Here is a 14,949-nt window from a genome sequence, read left to right on the forward strand (position 1 = left end):
GCTCGCTTAGATCTTTATGCACTATCTTGCTCCCCTCCATTAATTGTTTTAGATTTGAAAAAACTGTGTATGCAGCCTTCCTCCCTTGGTAACCGTGCACAAGCTCCTACGTGAGCAGAGTGTTTGTATTTCAGATCTGCCGCACCCCCGGATAGATGCAATACTATCGCGGGGCCCACAATGCATGACGAATGCCGAAAGCCCGGTTCTTGCATCGTTGCCATTCAGTAATGACGATCGTGCCGCAAATGGTCCGAGTATCCGACGCATTGTTTCCAGTTGTCTCCCAGAAACAACAAATGGAATTTGCAAATACAAATCAAAATAAAATATTAATAAAATTGGGGTGCAACACGAGGACTTCCCAGGAGGTCACCCATCCTAGTACTACTCTCGCCCAAGCACGCTTAACTTCGGAGTTCTGATGGGATCCGGTGCATTAGTGCTGGTATGATCGCACCCGTTTAATTCATGCTCGCTTAGATCTTTATGCACTATCTTGGTCCCCTCCATTAATTGTTTTAGACTTGAAAAAACTGTGTATGCAGCCTTCCTCCCTTGGTAACCGTGCACAAGCTCTTACGTGAGCAGAGTGTTTGCTTTTTAGATATGCCGCACCCCCGGATAGATGCAATACTATCGCGGGGCCCACAATGCATGACGAATGCCGAAAGCCCGGTTCTTGCATCGTTGCCATTCAGTAATGACGATCGTGCCGCAAATGGTCCGAGTATCCGACGCATTGTTTCCTGTTGTCTCCCAGAAACAACAAATGGAATTTGCAAATACAAATCAAAATAAAATATTAATAAAATTGGGGTGCAACACGAGGAATCCCCAGGAGGTCACCCATCCTAGTACTACTCTCGCCCAAGCACGCTTAACTTCGGAGTTCTGATGGGATCCGGTGCATTAATGCTGGTATGATCGCACCCGTTTAATTCATGCTCGCTTAGATCTTTATGCACTATCTTCCTCCCCTCCATTAATTGTTTTAGACTTGAAAAAAACTGTGTATGCAGCCTTCCTCCCTTGGTAACCGTGCACAAGCTCTTACGTGAGCAGAGTGTTTGCTTTTTAGATCTGCCGCACCCCCGGATAGATGCAATACTATCGCGGGGCCCACAATGCACGACGAATGCCAAAAGCCCGGTTTTTTCACGGTTCCCATTCAGTAATAACAATCGTGCCGCAAATGGTCCGAGTATCCGGCGCGTTGTTTGCGTTTGTCTCGCCGAAACGACAAATGGAATTTGCAAATACGATATCGAAATAAAATATTAATAAAATTGGGGTGCAACACGAGGACTTCCCGGGAGGTCACCCATCCTAGGACTACTCCCGCCCATGCACACTTAACTTCGGAGTTCTGATGGGATCCGCTGCATTAGTGCTGGTATGATCGCACCCGTTTAATTCATGCTCGCTTAGATCTTTATGCACTATCTTGCTCCCCTCCATTAATTGTTTTAGACTTGAAAAAACTGTGTATGCAGCCTTCCTCCCTTGGTAACCGTGCACAAGCTCCTACGTGAGCAGAGTGTTTGCTTTTCAGATCTGCCGCACCCCCGGATAGATGCAATACTATCGCGGGGCCCACAATGCACGACGAATGCCAAAAGCCCGGTTCTTGCACGGTTCCCATTCAGTAATGACGATCGTGCCGCAAATGGTCCGAGTATCCGGCGCGTTGTTTGAGTTTGTCTCGCCGAAACGACAAATGGAATTTGCAAATACGATATCGAAATAAAATATTAATAAAATTGGGGTGACACAAAAGGACTTCCCAGGAGGTCACCCATCCTAATACTACTCTCGCCCAAGCACACTTAACTTCGGAGTTCTGATGAGATCCGATGCATTAGTGCTGGTATGATAGCACCCGTTTAATTCATGCTCGCTTAGATCTTTATGACCTATCTTGCTCCCTACCATTAATTGTTTTAGATTTGAAAAAAATGTGTATGCAGCCTCTTTCCCTTGGTAACCGTGCACAAGCTCCTACGTGAGCGGAGTGTTTGCTTTTCAGATCTGCCGCACCTCCGGATAGATGCAATACTATCGCGGGGCCCACAATGCATGACGAATGCCGAAAGCCCGGTTCTTGCATCGTGGCCATTCAGTAATGACGATCGTGCCGCAAATGGTCCGAGTATCCGACGCATTGTTTCCAGTATCTCCCAGAAACAACAAATGGAATTTGCAAATACAAATCAAAATAAAATATTAATAAAATTGGGGTGCAACACGAGGACTTCCCAGGAGGTCACCCATCCTAGTACTACTCTCGCCCAAGCACGCTTAACTTCGGAGTTCTGATGAGATCCGGTGCATTAGTGCTGGTATGATCGCACCAGTTTAATTCATGCTCGCTTAGATCTTTGTGCACTATCTTGCTCCCCTCCATTAATTGTTTTAGACTTGAAAAAACTGTGTATGCAGCCTTCCTCCCTTGGTAACCGTGCACAAGCTCCTACGTGAGCAGAGTGTTTGCTTTTCAGATCTGTCGCACCCCCGGATAGATGCAATATTATCGCGGGGCCCACAATGCACGACGAATGCCAAAAGCCCGGTTTTTGCACGGTTCTCATTCAGTAATGACGATCGTGCCGCAAATGGTCCGAGTATCCGGCGCGTTGTTTGCGTTTGTCTCGCCGAAACGACAAATGGAATTTGCAAATACGATATCGAAATAAAATATTAATAAAATTGGGGTGCAACACGAGGACTTCCCAGGAGGTCACCCATCCTAGGACTACTCCCGCCCATGCACACTTAACTTCGGAGTTCTGATGGGATCCGGTGCATTAGTGCTGGTATGATCGCACCCGTTTAATTCATGCTCGCTTAGATCTTTATGCACTATCTTGCTCCCCTCCATTAATTGTTTTAGATTTGAAAAAACTGTGTATGCAGCCTTCCTCCCTTGGTAACCGTGCACAAGCTCCTACGTGAGCAGAGTGTTTGCATTTCAGATCTGCCGCACCCCCGGATAGATGCAATACTATCGCGGGGCCCACAATGCATGACGAATGCCGAAAGCCCGGTTCTTGCATCGTTGCCATTCAGTAATGACGATCGTGCCGCAAATGGTCCGAGTATCCGACGCATTGTTTCCAGTTGTCTCCCAGAAACAACATATGGAATTTGCAAATACAAATCAAAATAAAATATTAATAAAGTTGGGGTGCAACACGAGGACTTCCCAGGAGGTCACCCTTCCTAGTACTATTCTCGCCCAAGCACGCTTAACTTCGGAGTTCTGATGAGATCCGGTGCATTAGTGCTGGTATGATCGCACCCGTTTAATTCATGCTCGCTTAGATCTTTGTGCACTATCTTGCTCCCCTCCATTAATTGTTTTAGACTTGAAAAAACTGTGTATGCAGCCTTCCTCCCTTGGTAACCGTGCACAAGCTCCTACGTGAGCAGAGTGTTTGCTTTTCAGATCTGTCGCACCCCCGGATAGATGCAATACTATCGCGGGGCCCATAATTCACGACGAATGGCAAAAGCCCGGTTTTTGCACGGTTCTCATTCAGTAATGACGATTGTGCCGCAAATGGTCCGAGTATCCGGCGCGTTGTTTGCGTTTGTCTCGCCGAAACGACAAATGGAATTTGCAAATACGATATCGAAATAAAATATTAATAAAATTGGGGTGCAACACGAGGACTTCCCAGGAGGTCACCCATCCTAGGACTACTCCCGCCCATGCACACTTAACTTCGGAGTTCTGATGGGATCCGGTGCATTAGTGCTGGTATGATCGCACCCGTTTAATTCATGCTCGCTTAGATCTTTATGCACTATCTTGCTCCCCTCCATTAATTGTTTTAGACTTGAAAAAACTGTGTATGCAGCCTTCCTCCCTTGGTAACCGTGCACAAGCTCCTATGTGAGCAGAGTGTTTGCTTTTCAGATCTGCCGCACCCCCGGATAGATGCAATACTATCGCGGGGCCCACAATGCACGACGAATGCCAAAAGCCCGGTTTTTGCACGGTTCCCATTCAGTAATGACGATCGTGCCGCAAATGGTCCGAGTATCCGGCGCGTTGTTTGAGTTTGTCTCGCCGACACGACAAATGGAATTTGCAAATACGATATCGAAATAAAATATTAATAAAATTGGGGTGAAACACAAGGACTTCCCAGGAGGTCACCCATCCTAGGACTACTCCCGCCCAAGCACACTTAACTTCGGAGTTCTGATGAGATCCGGTGCATTAGTGCTGGTATGATAGCACCCGTTTAATTCATGCTCGCTTAGATCTTTATGCACTATCTTGCTCCCCTCCATTAATTGTTTTAGATTTGAAAAAACTGTGTATGCAGCCTTCCTCCCTTGGTAACCGTGCACATGCTCCTACGTGAGCTGAGTGTTTGTATTTCAGATCTGCCGCACCCCCGGATAGATGCAATACTATCGCGGGGCCCACAATGCATGACGAATGCCGAAAGCCCGGTTCTTGCATCGTTGCCATTCAGTAATGACGATCGTGCCGCAAATGGTCCGAGTATCCGACGCATTGTTTCCAGTTGTCTCCCAGAAACAACAAATGGAATTTGCAAATACAAATCAAAATAAAATATTAATAAAATTGGGGTGAACACGAGGACTTCCCAGGAGGTCACCCATCCTAGTACTACTCTCGCCCAAGCACGCTTAACTTCGGAGTTCTGATGGGATCCGGTGCATTAGTGCTGGTATGATCGCACCCGTTTAATTCATGCTCGCTTAGATCTTTATGCACTATCTTGCTCCCCTCCATTAATTGTTTTAGACTTGAAAAAACTGTGTATGCAGCCTTCCTCCCTTGGTAACCGTGCACAAGCTCTTACGTGAGCAGAGTGTTTGCTTTTTAGATCTGCCGCACCCCCGGTTAGATGCAATACTATCGCGGGGCCCACAATGCATGACGAATGCCGAAAGCCCGGTTTTTGCATCGTTGCGATTCAGTAATGACGATCGTGCCGCAAATGGTCCGAGTATCCGATGCATTGTTTCCAGTTGTCTCCCAGAAACAACAAATGGAATTTGCAAATACAAATCAAAATAAAATATTAATAAAATTGGGGTGCAACACGAGGACTTCCCAGGAGGTCACCCATCCTAATACTACTCTCGCCCAAGCACGCTTAACTTCGGAGTTCTGATGGGATCCGGTGCATTAGTGCTGGTATGATCACACCCGTTTAATTCATGCTCGCTTAGATCTTTATGCACTATCTTGCTCCCCTCCATTAATTGTTTTAGACTTGAAAAAAACTGTGTATGCAGCCTTCCTCCCTTGGTAACCGTGCACAAGCTCTTACGTGAGCAGAGTGTTTGCTTTTTAGATCTGCCGCACCCCCGGATAGATGCAATACTATCGCGGGGCCCACAATGCACGACGAATGCCAAAAGCCCGGTTTTTTCACGATTCCCATTCAGTAATGACAATCGTGCCGCAAATGGTCCGAGTATCCGGCGCGTTGTTTGCGTTTGTCTCGCCGAAACGACAAATGGAATTTGCAAATACGATATCGAAATAAAATATTAATAAAATTGGGGTGCAACACGAGGACTTCCCAGGAGGTCACCCATCCTAGGACTACTCCCGCCCATGCACACTTTACTTCGGAGTTCTGATGGGATCCGGTGCATTAGTGCTGGTATGATCGCACCCGTTTAATTCATGCTCGCTTAGATCTTTATGCACTATCTTGCTCCCCTCCATTAATTGTTTTAGATTTGAAAAAACTGTGTATGCAGCCTTCCTCCCTTGGTAACCGTGCACAAGCTCCTACGTGAGCAGAGTGTTTGCATTTCAGATCTGCCGCACCCCCGGATAGATGCAATACTATCGCGGGGCCCACAATGCATGACGAATGCCGAAAGCCCGGTTCTTGCATCGTTGCCATTCAGTAATGACGATCGTGCCGCAAATGGTCCGAGTATCCGACGCATTGTTTCCAGTTGTCTCGCAGAAACAACAAATGGAATTTGCAAATACAAATCAAAATAAAATATTAATAAAATTGGGGTGCAACACGAGGACTTCCCAGGAGGTCACCCATCCTAGTACTACTCTCGCCCAAGCACGCTTAACTTCGGAGTTTTGATGGGATCCGGTGCATTAGTGCTGGTATGATCGCACCCGTTTAATTCATGCTCGCTTAGATCTTTATGCACTATCTTGCTCCCCTCCATTAATTGTTTTAGATTTGAAAAAACTGTGTATGCAGCCTTCCTCCCTTGGTAACCGTGCACAAGCTCCTACGTGAGCAGAGTGTTTGTATTTCAGATCTGCCGCACCCCCGGATAGATGCAATACTATCGCGGGGCCCACAATGCATGACGAATGCCGAAAGCCCGGTTCTTGCATCGTTGCTATTCAGTAATGACGATCGTGCCGCAAATGGTCCGAGTATCCGACGCATTGTTTCCAGTTGTCTCCCAGAAACAACAAATGGAATTTGCAAATACAAATCAAAATAAAATATTAATAAAATTGGGGTGCAACACGAGGACTTCCCAGGAGGTCACCCATCCTAGTACTACTCTCGCCCAAGCACGCTTAACTTCAGAGTTCTGATGGGATCCGGTGCATTAGTGCAGGTATGATCACACCCGTTTAATTCATGCTCGCTTAGATCTTTATGCACTATCTTGCTCCCCTCCATTAATTGTTTTAGACTTGAAAAAAACTGTGTATGCAGCCTTCCTCCCTTGGTAACCGTGCACAAGCTCTTACGTGAGCAGAGTGTTTGCTTTTTAGATCTGCCGCACCCCCGGATAGATGCAATACTATCGCGGGGCCCACAATGCACGACGAATGCCAAAAGCCCGGTTTTTGCACGGTTCTCATTCAGTAATGACGATCGTGCCGCAAATGGTCCGAGTATCCGGCGCGTTGTTTGCGTTTGTCTCGCCGAAACGACAAATGGAATTTGCAAATACGATATCGAAATAAAATATTAATAAAATTGGGGTGCAACACGAGGACTTCCCAGGAGGTCACCCATCCTAGGACTACTCCCGCCCATGCACACTTAACTTCGGAGTTCTGATGGGATCCGGTGCATTAGTGCTGGTATGATCGCACCCGTTTAATTCATGCTCGCTTAGATCTTTATGCACTATCTTGCCCCCCTCCATTAATTGTTTTAGATTTGAAAAAACTGTGTATGCAGCCTTCCTCCCTTGGTAACCGTGCACAAGCTCCTACGTGAGCAGAGTGTTTGTATTTCAGATCTGCCGCACCCCCGGATAGATGCAATACTATCGCGGGGCCCACAATGCATGACGAATGCCGAAAGCCCGGTTCTTGCATCGTTGCCATTCAGTAATGACGATCGTGCCGCAAATGGTCCGAGTATCCGACGCATTGTTTCCAGTTGTCTCCCAGAAACAACAAATGGAATTTGCAAATACAAATCAAAATAAAATATTAATAAAATTGGGGTGCAACACGAGGAATTCCCAGGAGGTCACCCATCGTAGTACTACTCTCGCCCAAGCACGCTTAACTTCGGAGTTCTGATGGGATCCGGTGCATTAATGCTGGTATGATCGCACCCGTTTAATTCATGCTCGCTTAGATCTTTATGCACTATCTTCCTCCCCTCCATTAATTGTTTTAGACTTGAAAAAAACTGTGTATGCAGCCTTCCTCCCTTGGTAACCGTGCACAAGCTCTTACGTGAGCAGAGTGTTTGCTTTTTAGATCTGCCGCACCCCCGGATAGATGCAATACTATCGCGGGGCCCACAATGCACGACGAATGCCAAAAGCCCGGTTTTTTCACGGTTCCCATTCAGTAATAACAATCGTGCCGCAAATGGTCCGAGTATCCGGCGCGTTGTTTGCGTTTGTCTCGCCGAAACGACAAATGGAATTTGCAAATACGATATCGAAATAAAATATTAATAAAATTGGGGTGCAACACGAGGACTTCCCGGGAGGTCACCCATCCTAGGACTACTCCCGCCCATGCACACTTAACTTCGGAGTTCTGATGGGATCCGCTGCATTAGTGCTGGTATGATCGCACCCGTTTAATTCATGCTCGCTTAGATCTTTATGCACTATCTTGCTCCCCTCCATTAATTGTTTTAGACTTGAAAAAACTGTGTATGCAGCCTTCCTCCCTTGGTAACCGTGCACAAGCTCCTACGTGAGCAGAGTGTTTGCTTTTCAGATCTGCCGCACCCCCGGATAGATGCAATACTATCGCGGGGCCCACAATGCACGACGAATGCCAAAAGCCCGGTTCTTGCACGGTTCCCATTCAGTAATGACGATCGTGCCGCAAATGGTCCGAGTATCCGGCGCGTTGTTTGAGTTTGTCTCGCCGAAACGACAAATGGAATTTGCAAATACGATATCGAAATAAAATATTAATAAAATTGGGGTGACACAAAAGGACTTCCCAGGAGGTCACCCATCCTAATACTACTCTCGCCCAAGCACACTTAACTTCGGAGTTCTGATGAGATCCGATGCATTAGTGCTGGTATGATAGCACCCGTTTAATTCATGCTCGCTTAGATCTTTATGACCTATCTTGCTCCCTACCATTAATTGTTTTAGATTTGAAAAAAATGTGTATGCAGCCTCTTTCCCTTGGTAACCGTGCACAAGCTCCTACGTGAGCGGAGTGTTTGCTTTTCAGATCTGCCGCACCTCCGGATAGATGCAATACTATCGCGGGGCCCACAATGCATGACGAATGCCGAAAGCCCGGTTCTTGCATCGTGGCCATTCAGTAATGACGATCGTGCCGCAAATGGTCCGAGTATCCGACGCATTGTTTCCAGTATCTCCCAGAAACAACAAATGGAATTTGCAAATACAAATCAAAATAAAATATTAATAAAATTGGGGTGCAACACGAGGACTTCCCAGGAGGTCACCCATCCTAGTACTACTCTCGCCCAAGTACGCTTAACTTCAGAGTTCTGATGGGATCCGGTGCATTAGTGCAGGTATGATCACACCCGTTTAATTCATGCTCGCTTAGATCTTTATGCACTATCTTGCTCCCCTCCATTAATTGTTTTAGACTTGAAAAAAACTGTGTATGCAGCCTTCCTCCCTTGGTAACCGTGCACAAGCTCTTACGTGAGCAGAGTGTTTGCTTTTTAGATCTGCCGCACCCCCGGATAGATGCAATACTATCGCGGGGCCCACAATGCACGACGAATGCCAAAAGCCCGGTTTTTTCACGGTTCCCATTCAGTAATGACAATCGTGCCGCAAATGGTCCGAGTATCCGGCGCGTTGTTTGCGTTTGTCTCGCTGGAACGACAAATGGAATTTGCAAATACGATATCGAAATAAAATATTAATAAAATTGGGGTGCAACACGAGGACTTCCCAGGAGGTCACCCATCCTAGGACTACTCCCGCCCATGCACACTTAACTTCGGAGTTCTGATGGGATCCGGTGCATTAGTGCTGGTATGATCGCACCCGTTTAATTCATGCTCGCTTAGATCTTTATGCACTATCTTGCTCCCCTCCATTAATTGTTTTAGATTTGAAAAAACTGTGTATGCAGCATTCCTCCCTTGGTAACCGTGCACAAGCTCCTACGTGAGCAGAGTGTTTGCATTTCAGATCTGCCGCACCCCCGGATAGATGCAATACTATCGCGGGGCCCACAATGCATGACGAATGCCGAAAGCCCGGTTCTTGCATCGTTGCCATTCAGTAATGACGATCGTGCCGCAAATGGTCCGAGTATCCGACGCATTGTTTCCAGTTGTCTCCCAGAAACAACATATGGAATTTGCAAATACAAATCAAAATAAAATATTAATAAAGTTGGGGTGCAACACGAGGACTTCCCAGGAGGTCACCCTTCCTAGTACTACTCTCGCCCAAGCACGCTTAACTTCGGAGTTCTGATGAGATCCGGTGCATTAGTGCTGGTATGATCGCACCCGTTTAATTCATGCTCGCTTAGATCTTTGTGCACTATCTTGCTCCCCTCCATTAATTGTTTTAGACTTGAAAAAACTGTGTATGCAGCCTTCCTCCCTTGGTAACCGTGCACAAGCTCCTACGTGAGCAGAGTGTTTGCTTTTCAGATCTGTCGCACCCCCGGATAGATGCAATACTATCGCGGGGCCCACAATGCACGACGAATGCCAAAAGCCCGGTTTTTGCACGGTTCTCATTCAGTAATGACGATCGTGCCGCAAATGGTCCGAGTATCCGGCGCGTTGTTTGCGTTTGTCTCGCCGAAACGACAAATGGAATTTGCAAATACGATATCGAAATAAAATATTAATAAAATTGGGGTGCAACACGAGGACTTCCCAGGAGGTCACCCATCCTAGGACTACTCCCGCCCATGCACACTTAACTTCGGAGTTCTGATGGGATCCGGTGCATTAGTGCTGGTATGATCGCACCCGTTTAATTCATGCTCGCTTAGATCTTTATGCACTATCTTGCTCCCCTCCATTAATTGTTTTAGATTTGAAAAAACTGTGTATGCAGCCTTCCTCCCTTGGTAACCGTGCACAAGCTCCTACGTGAGCAGAGTGTTTGCATTTCAGATCTGCCGCACCCCCGGATAGATGCAATACTATCGCGGGGCCCACAATGCATGACGAATGCCGAAAGCCCGGTTCTTGCATCGTTGCCATTCAGTAATGACGATCGTGCCGCAAATGGTCCGAGTATCCGACGCATTGTTTCCAGTTGTCTCCCAGAAACAACATATGGAATTTGCAAATACAAATCAAAATAAAATATTAATAAAGTTGGGGTGCAACACGAGGACTTCCCAGGAGGTCACCCTTCCTAGTACTATTCTCGCCCAAGCACGCTTAACTTCGGAGTTCTGATGAGATCCGGTGCATTAGTGCTGGTATGATCGCACCCGTTTAATTCATGCTCGCTTAGATCTTTGTGCACTATCTTGCTCCCCTCCATTAATTGTTTTAGACTTGAAAAAACTGTGTATGCAGCCTTCCTCCCTTGGTAACCGTGCACAAGCTCCTACGTGAGCAGAGTGTTTGCTTTTCAGATCTGTCGCACCCCCGGATAGATGCAATACTATCGCGGGGCCCATAATGCACGACGAATGCCAAAAGCCCGGTTTTTGCACGGTTCTCATTCAGTAATGACGATTGTGCCGCAAATGGTCCGAGTATCCGGCGCGTTGTTTGCGTTTGTCTCGCCGAAACGACAAATGGAATTTGCAAATACGATATCGAAATAAAATATTAATAAAATTGGGGTGAAACACAAGGACTTCCCAGGAGGTCACCCATCCTAATACTACTCTCGCCCAAGCACACTTAACTTCGGAGTTCTGATGGGATCCGGTGCATTTGTGCTGGTATGATCGCACCCGTTTAATTCATGCTCGCTTAGATCTTTATGAACTATCTTGCTCCCTTCCATTAATTGTTTTAGACTTGAAAAAACTGTGTATGCAGCCTTCCTCCCTTGGTAACAGTGCACAAGCTCCTACGTGAGCAGAGTGTTTGCTTTTCAGATCTCCCGCACCCCCGGATAGATGCAATACTATCGCGGGGCCCACAATGCACGACGAATGCCAAAAGCCCGGTTTTTGCACGGTTCCCATTCAGTAATGACGATCGTGCCGCAAATGGTCCGAGTATCCGGCGCGTTGTTTGAGTTTGTCTCGCCGACACGACAAATGGAATTTGCAAATACGATATCGAAATAAAATATTAATAAAATTGGGGTGAAACACAAGGACTTCCCAGGAGGTCACCCATCCTAATACTACTCTCGCCCAAGCACACTTAACTTCGGAGTTCTGATGGGATCCGGTGCATTTGTGCTGGTATGATCGCACCCGTTTAATTCATGCTCGCTTAGATCTTTATGAACTATCTTGCTCCCTTCCATTAATTGTTTTAGATTTGAAAAAAATGTGTATGCAGCCTTCCTCCCTTGGTAACCGTGCACAAGCTCCTACGTGAGCGGAGTGTTTGCTTTTCAGATCTGCCGCACCTCCGGATAGATGCAATACTATCGCGGGGCCCACAATGCACGACGAATGCCGAAATCCCGGTTCTTGCATCGTTGCCATTCAGTAATGACGATCGTGCCGCAAATGGTCCGAGTATCCGACGCATTGTTTCCAGTTGTCTCCCAGAAACAACAAATGGAATTTGCAAATACAAATCAAAATAAAATATTAATAAAATTGGGGTGCAACACGAGGACTTCCCAGGAGGTCACCCTTCCTAGTACTACTCTCGCCCAAGTACGCTTAACTTCGGAGTTCTGATGAGATCCGGTGCATTAGTGCTGGTATGATCGCACCCGTTTAATTCATGCTCGCTTAGATCTTTGTGCACTATCTTGCTCCCCTCCATTAATTGTTTTAGACTTGAAAAAACTGTGTATGCAGCCTTCCTCCCTTGGTAACCGTGCACAAGCTCTTACGTGAGCAGAGTGTTTGCTTTTCAGATCTGTCGCACCCCCGGATAGATGCAATACTATCGCGGGGCCCACAATGCACGACGAATGCCAAAAGCCCGGTTTTTGCACGGTTCTCATTCAGTAATGACGATTGTGCCGCAAATGGTCCGAGTATCCAGCGCGTTGTTTGCGTTTGTCTCGCCGAAACGACAAATGGAATTTGCAAATACGATATCGAAATAAAATATTAATAAAATTGGGGTGCAACACGAGGACTTCCCAGGAGGTCACCCATCCTAGGACTACTCCCGCCCATGCACACTTAACTTCGGAGTTCTGATGGGATCCGGTGCATTAGTGCTGGTATGATCGCACCCGTTTAATTCATGCTCGCTTAGATCTTTATGCACTATCTTGCTCCCCTCCATTAATTGTTTTAGATTTGAAAAAACTGTGTATGCAGCCTTCCTCCCTTGGTAACCGTGCACAAGCTCCTACGTGAGCAGAGTGTTTGCATTTCAGATCTGCCGCACCCCCGGATAGATGCAATACTATCGCGGGGCCCACAATGCATGACGAATGCCGAAAGCCCGGTTCTTGCATCGTTGCCATTCAGTAATGACGATCGTGCCGCAAATGGTCCGAGTATCCGACGCATTGTTTCCAGTTGTCTCCCAGAAACAACATATGGAATTTGCAAATACAAATCAAAATAAAATATTAATAAAGTTGGGGTGCAACACGAGGACTTCCCAGGAGGTCACCCTTCCTAGTACTATTCTCGCCCAAGCACGCTTAACTTCGGAGTTCTGATGAGATCCGGTGCATTAGTGCTGGTATGATCGCACCCGTTTAATTCATGCTCGCTTAGATCTTTGTGCACTATCTTGCTCCCCTCCATTAATTGTTTTAGACTTGAAAAAACTGTGTATGCAGCCTTCCTCCCTTGGTAACCGTGCACAAGCTCCTACGTGAGCAGAGTGTTTGCTTTTCAGATCTGTCGCACCCCCGGATAGATGCAATACTATCGCGGGGCCCATAATGCACGACGAATGCCAAAAGCCCGGTTTTTGCACGGTTCTCATTCAGTAATGACGATTGTGCCGCAAATGGTCCGAGTATCCGGCGCGTTGTTTGCGTTTGTCTCGCCGAAACGACAAATGGAATTTGCAAATACGATATCGAAATAAAATATTAATAAAATTGGGGTGAAACACAAGGACTTCCCAGGAGGTCACCCATCCTAATACTACTCTCGCCCAAGCACACTTAACTTCGGAGTTCTGATGGGATCCGGTGCATTTGTGCTGGTATGATCGCACCCGTTTAATTCATGCTCGCTTAGATCTTTATGAACTATCTTGCTCCCTTCCATTAATTGTTTTAGACTTGAAAAAACTGTGTATGCAGCCTTCCTCCCTTGGTAACAGTGCACAAGCTCCTACGTGAGCAGAGTGTTTGCTTTTCAGATCTCCCGCACCCCCGGATAGATGCAATACTATCGCGGGGCCCACAATGCACGACGAATGCCAAAAGCCCGGTTTTTGCACGGTTCCCATTCAGTAATGACGATCGTGCCGCAAATGGTCCGAGTATCCGGCGCGTTGTTTGAGTTTGTCTCGCCGACACGACAAATGGAATTTGCAAATACGATATCGAAATAAAATATTAATAAAATTGGGGTGAAACACAAGGACTTCCCAGGAGGTCACCCATCCTAATACTACTCTCGCCCAAGCACACTTAACTTCGGAGTTCTGATGGGATCCGGTGCATTTGTGCTGGTATGATCGCACCCGTTTAATTCATGCTCGCTTAGATCTTTATGAACTATCTTGCTCCCTTCCATTAATTGTTTTAGATTTGAAAAAAATGTGTATGCAGCCTTCCTCCCTTGGTAACCGTGCACAAGCTCCTACGTGAGCGGAGTGTTTGCTTTTCAGATCTGCCGCACCTCCGGATAGATGCAATACTATCGCGGGGCCCACAATGCACGACGAATGCCGAAATCCCGGTTCTTGCATCGTTGCCATTCAGTAATGACGATCGTGCCGCAAATGGTCCGAGTATCCGACGCATTGTTTCCAGTTGTCTCCCAGAAACAACAAATGGAATTTGCAAATACAAATCAAAATAAAATATTAATAAAATTGGGGTGCAACACGAGGACTTCCCAGGAGGTCACCCTTCCTAGTACTACTCTCGCCCAAGTACGCTTAACTTCGGAGTTCTGATGAGATCCGGTGCATTAGTGCTGGTATGATCGCACCCGTTTAATTCATGCTCGCTTAGATCTTTGTGCACTATCTTGCTCCCCTCCATTAATTGTTTTAGACTTGAAAAAACTGTGTATGCAGCCTTCCTCCCTTGGTAACCGTGCACAAGCTCTTACGTGAGCAGAGTGTTTGCTTTTCAGATCTGTCGCACCCCCGGATAGATGCAATACTATCGCGGGGCCCACAATGCACGACGAATGCCAAAAGCCCGGTTTTTGCACGGTTCTCATTCAGTAATGACGATTGTGCCGCAAATGGTCCGAGTATCCAGCGC

General features: G+C 46.7%; 28 non-coding genes and 3 pseudogenes across 28 annotated transcripts; all 31 read right to left on the minus strand.

Moving 5' to 3' along the window:
* Nucleotides 1-343: 343 nt before the first annotated feature.
* On the minus strand, nt 344-462 carry LOC148796186 (5S ribosomal RNA). Its single transcript, XR_016072625.1, has one exon. It is a non-coding gene; the product is annotated as a 5S ribosomal RNA (ribosomal RNA).
* A 354-nt stretch (nt 463-816) lies between these two features.
* LOC148796187 (5S ribosomal RNA) lies at nt 817-935 on the minus strand. Its single transcript, XR_016073144.1, has one exon. It is a non-coding gene; the product is annotated as a 5S ribosomal RNA (ribosomal RNA).
* Nucleotides 936-1,291: 356 nt separating this feature from the next.
* Nucleotides 1,292-1,410, minus strand: LOC148796188 (5S ribosomal RNA). The gene has a single exon (XR_016070140.1). It is a non-coding gene; the product is annotated as a 5S ribosomal RNA (ribosomal RNA).
* A 355-nt stretch (nt 1,411-1,765) lies between these two features.
* LOC148796189 (5S ribosomal RNA) lies at nt 1,766-1,884 on the minus strand (annotated as a pseudogene).
* Nucleotides 1,885-2,237: 353 nt separating this feature from the next.
* LOC148796190 (5S ribosomal RNA) lies at nt 2,238-2,356 on the minus strand. The gene has a single exon (XR_016072592.1). It is a non-coding gene; the product is annotated as a 5S ribosomal RNA (ribosomal RNA).
* A 355-nt stretch (nt 2,357-2,711) lies between these two features.
* On the minus strand, nt 2,712-2,830 carry LOC148796191 (5S ribosomal RNA). Its single transcript, XR_016073915.1, has one exon. It is a non-coding gene; the product is annotated as a 5S ribosomal RNA (ribosomal RNA).
* Nucleotides 2,831-3,184: 354 nt separating this feature from the next.
* Nucleotides 3,185-3,303, minus strand: LOC148796192 (5S ribosomal RNA). The gene has a single exon (XR_016073140.1). It is a non-coding gene; the product is annotated as a 5S ribosomal RNA (ribosomal RNA).
* Nucleotides 3,304-3,658: 355 nt separating this feature from the next.
* On the minus strand, nt 3,659-3,777 carry LOC148796193 (5S ribosomal RNA). Its single transcript, XR_016073916.1, has one exon. It is a non-coding gene; the product is annotated as a 5S ribosomal RNA (ribosomal RNA).
* Nucleotides 3,778-4,132: 355 nt separating this feature from the next.
* On the minus strand, nt 4,133-4,251 carry LOC148796194 (5S ribosomal RNA; annotated as a pseudogene).
* A 354-nt stretch (nt 4,252-4,605) lies between these two features.
* On the minus strand, nt 4,606-4,723 carry LOC148796195 (5S ribosomal RNA). The gene has a single exon (XR_016069493.1). It is a non-coding gene; the product is annotated as a 5S ribosomal RNA (ribosomal RNA).
* Nucleotides 4,724-5,077: 354 nt separating this feature from the next.
* Nucleotides 5,078-5,196, minus strand: LOC148796196 (5S ribosomal RNA). Its single transcript, XR_016072135.1, has one exon. It is a non-coding gene; the product is annotated as a 5S ribosomal RNA (ribosomal RNA).
* Nucleotides 5,197-5,552: 356 nt separating this feature from the next.
* Nucleotides 5,553-5,671, minus strand: LOC148796197 (5S ribosomal RNA). Its single transcript, XR_016075501.1, has one exon. It is a non-coding gene; the product is annotated as a 5S ribosomal RNA (ribosomal RNA).
* A 354-nt stretch (nt 5,672-6,025) lies between these two features.
* LOC148796198 (5S ribosomal RNA) lies at nt 6,026-6,144 on the minus strand. The gene has a single exon (XR_016073187.1). It is a non-coding gene; the product is annotated as a 5S ribosomal RNA (ribosomal RNA).
* A 354-nt stretch (nt 6,145-6,498) lies between these two features.
* LOC148796199 (5S ribosomal RNA) lies at nt 6,499-6,617 on the minus strand. Its single transcript, XR_016072675.1, has one exon. It is a non-coding gene; the product is annotated as a 5S ribosomal RNA (ribosomal RNA).
* A 356-nt stretch (nt 6,618-6,973) lies between these two features.
* LOC148796200 (5S ribosomal RNA) lies at nt 6,974-7,092 on the minus strand. The gene has a single exon (XR_016073918.1). It is a non-coding gene; the product is annotated as a 5S ribosomal RNA (ribosomal RNA).
* Nucleotides 7,093-7,446: 354 nt separating this feature from the next.
* LOC148796201 (5S ribosomal RNA) lies at nt 7,447-7,565 on the minus strand. Its single transcript, XR_016070874.1, has one exon. It is a non-coding gene; the product is annotated as a 5S ribosomal RNA (ribosomal RNA).
* A 356-nt stretch (nt 7,566-7,921) lies between these two features.
* Nucleotides 7,922-8,040, minus strand: LOC148796202 (5S ribosomal RNA). Its single transcript, XR_016070142.1, has one exon. It is a non-coding gene; the product is annotated as a 5S ribosomal RNA (ribosomal RNA).
* Nucleotides 8,041-8,395: 355 nt separating this feature from the next.
* Nucleotides 8,396-8,514, minus strand: LOC148796203 (5S ribosomal RNA; annotated as a pseudogene).
* Nucleotides 8,515-8,867: 353 nt separating this feature from the next.
* LOC148796204 (5S ribosomal RNA) lies at nt 8,868-8,986 on the minus strand. Its single transcript, XR_016075208.1, has one exon. It is a non-coding gene; the product is annotated as a 5S ribosomal RNA (ribosomal RNA).
* A 356-nt stretch (nt 8,987-9,342) lies between these two features.
* On the minus strand, nt 9,343-9,461 carry LOC148796205 (5S ribosomal RNA). The gene has a single exon (XR_016073919.1). It is a non-coding gene; the product is annotated as a 5S ribosomal RNA (ribosomal RNA).
* A 354-nt stretch (nt 9,462-9,815) lies between these two features.
* On the minus strand, nt 9,816-9,934 carry LOC148796206 (5S ribosomal RNA). The gene has a single exon (XR_016072445.1). It is a non-coding gene; the product is annotated as a 5S ribosomal RNA (ribosomal RNA).
* A 355-nt stretch (nt 9,935-10,289) lies between these two features.
* On the minus strand, nt 10,290-10,408 carry LOC148796207 (5S ribosomal RNA). Its single transcript, XR_016073920.1, has one exon. It is a non-coding gene; the product is annotated as a 5S ribosomal RNA (ribosomal RNA).
* Nucleotides 10,409-10,762: 354 nt separating this feature from the next.
* On the minus strand, nt 10,763-10,881 carry LOC148796208 (5S ribosomal RNA). Its single transcript, XR_016073141.1, has one exon. It is a non-coding gene; the product is annotated as a 5S ribosomal RNA (ribosomal RNA).
* Nucleotides 10,882-11,236: 355 nt separating this feature from the next.
* LOC148796209 (5S ribosomal RNA) lies at nt 11,237-11,355 on the minus strand. Its single transcript, XR_016075575.1, has one exon. It is a non-coding gene; the product is annotated as a 5S ribosomal RNA (ribosomal RNA).
* Nucleotides 11,356-11,710: 355 nt separating this feature from the next.
* Nucleotides 11,711-11,829, minus strand: LOC148796210 (5S ribosomal RNA). Its single transcript, XR_016075576.1, has one exon. It is a non-coding gene; the product is annotated as a 5S ribosomal RNA (ribosomal RNA).
* Nucleotides 11,830-12,183: 354 nt separating this feature from the next.
* Nucleotides 12,184-12,302, minus strand: LOC148796211 (5S ribosomal RNA). The gene has a single exon (XR_016075053.1). It is a non-coding gene; the product is annotated as a 5S ribosomal RNA (ribosomal RNA).
* A 355-nt stretch (nt 12,303-12,657) lies between these two features.
* Nucleotides 12,658-12,776, minus strand: LOC148796212 (5S ribosomal RNA). Its single transcript, XR_016073921.1, has one exon. It is a non-coding gene; the product is annotated as a 5S ribosomal RNA (ribosomal RNA).
* Nucleotides 12,777-13,130: 354 nt separating this feature from the next.
* Nucleotides 13,131-13,249, minus strand: LOC148796213 (5S ribosomal RNA). Its single transcript, XR_016073142.1, has one exon. It is a non-coding gene; the product is annotated as a 5S ribosomal RNA (ribosomal RNA).
* A 355-nt stretch (nt 13,250-13,604) lies between these two features.
* Nucleotides 13,605-13,723, minus strand: LOC148796214 (5S ribosomal RNA). The gene has a single exon (XR_016075577.1). It is a non-coding gene; the product is annotated as a 5S ribosomal RNA (ribosomal RNA).
* Nucleotides 13,724-14,078: 355 nt separating this feature from the next.
* On the minus strand, nt 14,079-14,197 carry LOC148796215 (5S ribosomal RNA). Its single transcript, XR_016075578.1, has one exon. It is a non-coding gene; the product is annotated as a 5S ribosomal RNA (ribosomal RNA).
* A 354-nt stretch (nt 14,198-14,551) lies between these two features.
* LOC148796216 (5S ribosomal RNA) lies at nt 14,552-14,670 on the minus strand. Its single transcript, XR_016075054.1, has one exon. It is a non-coding gene; the product is annotated as a 5S ribosomal RNA (ribosomal RNA).
* Nucleotides 14,671-14,949: the final 279 nt, after the last annotated feature.

Source organism: Nelumbo nucifera, chromosome 4 (assembly GCF_055504915.1).
Source record: "Nelumbo nucifera cultivar China Antique chromosome 4, China Antique-T2T, whole genome shotgun sequence".
NCBI lineage: Eukaryota > Viridiplantae > Streptophyta > Magnoliopsida > Proteales > Nelumbonaceae > Nelumbo > Nelumbo nucifera.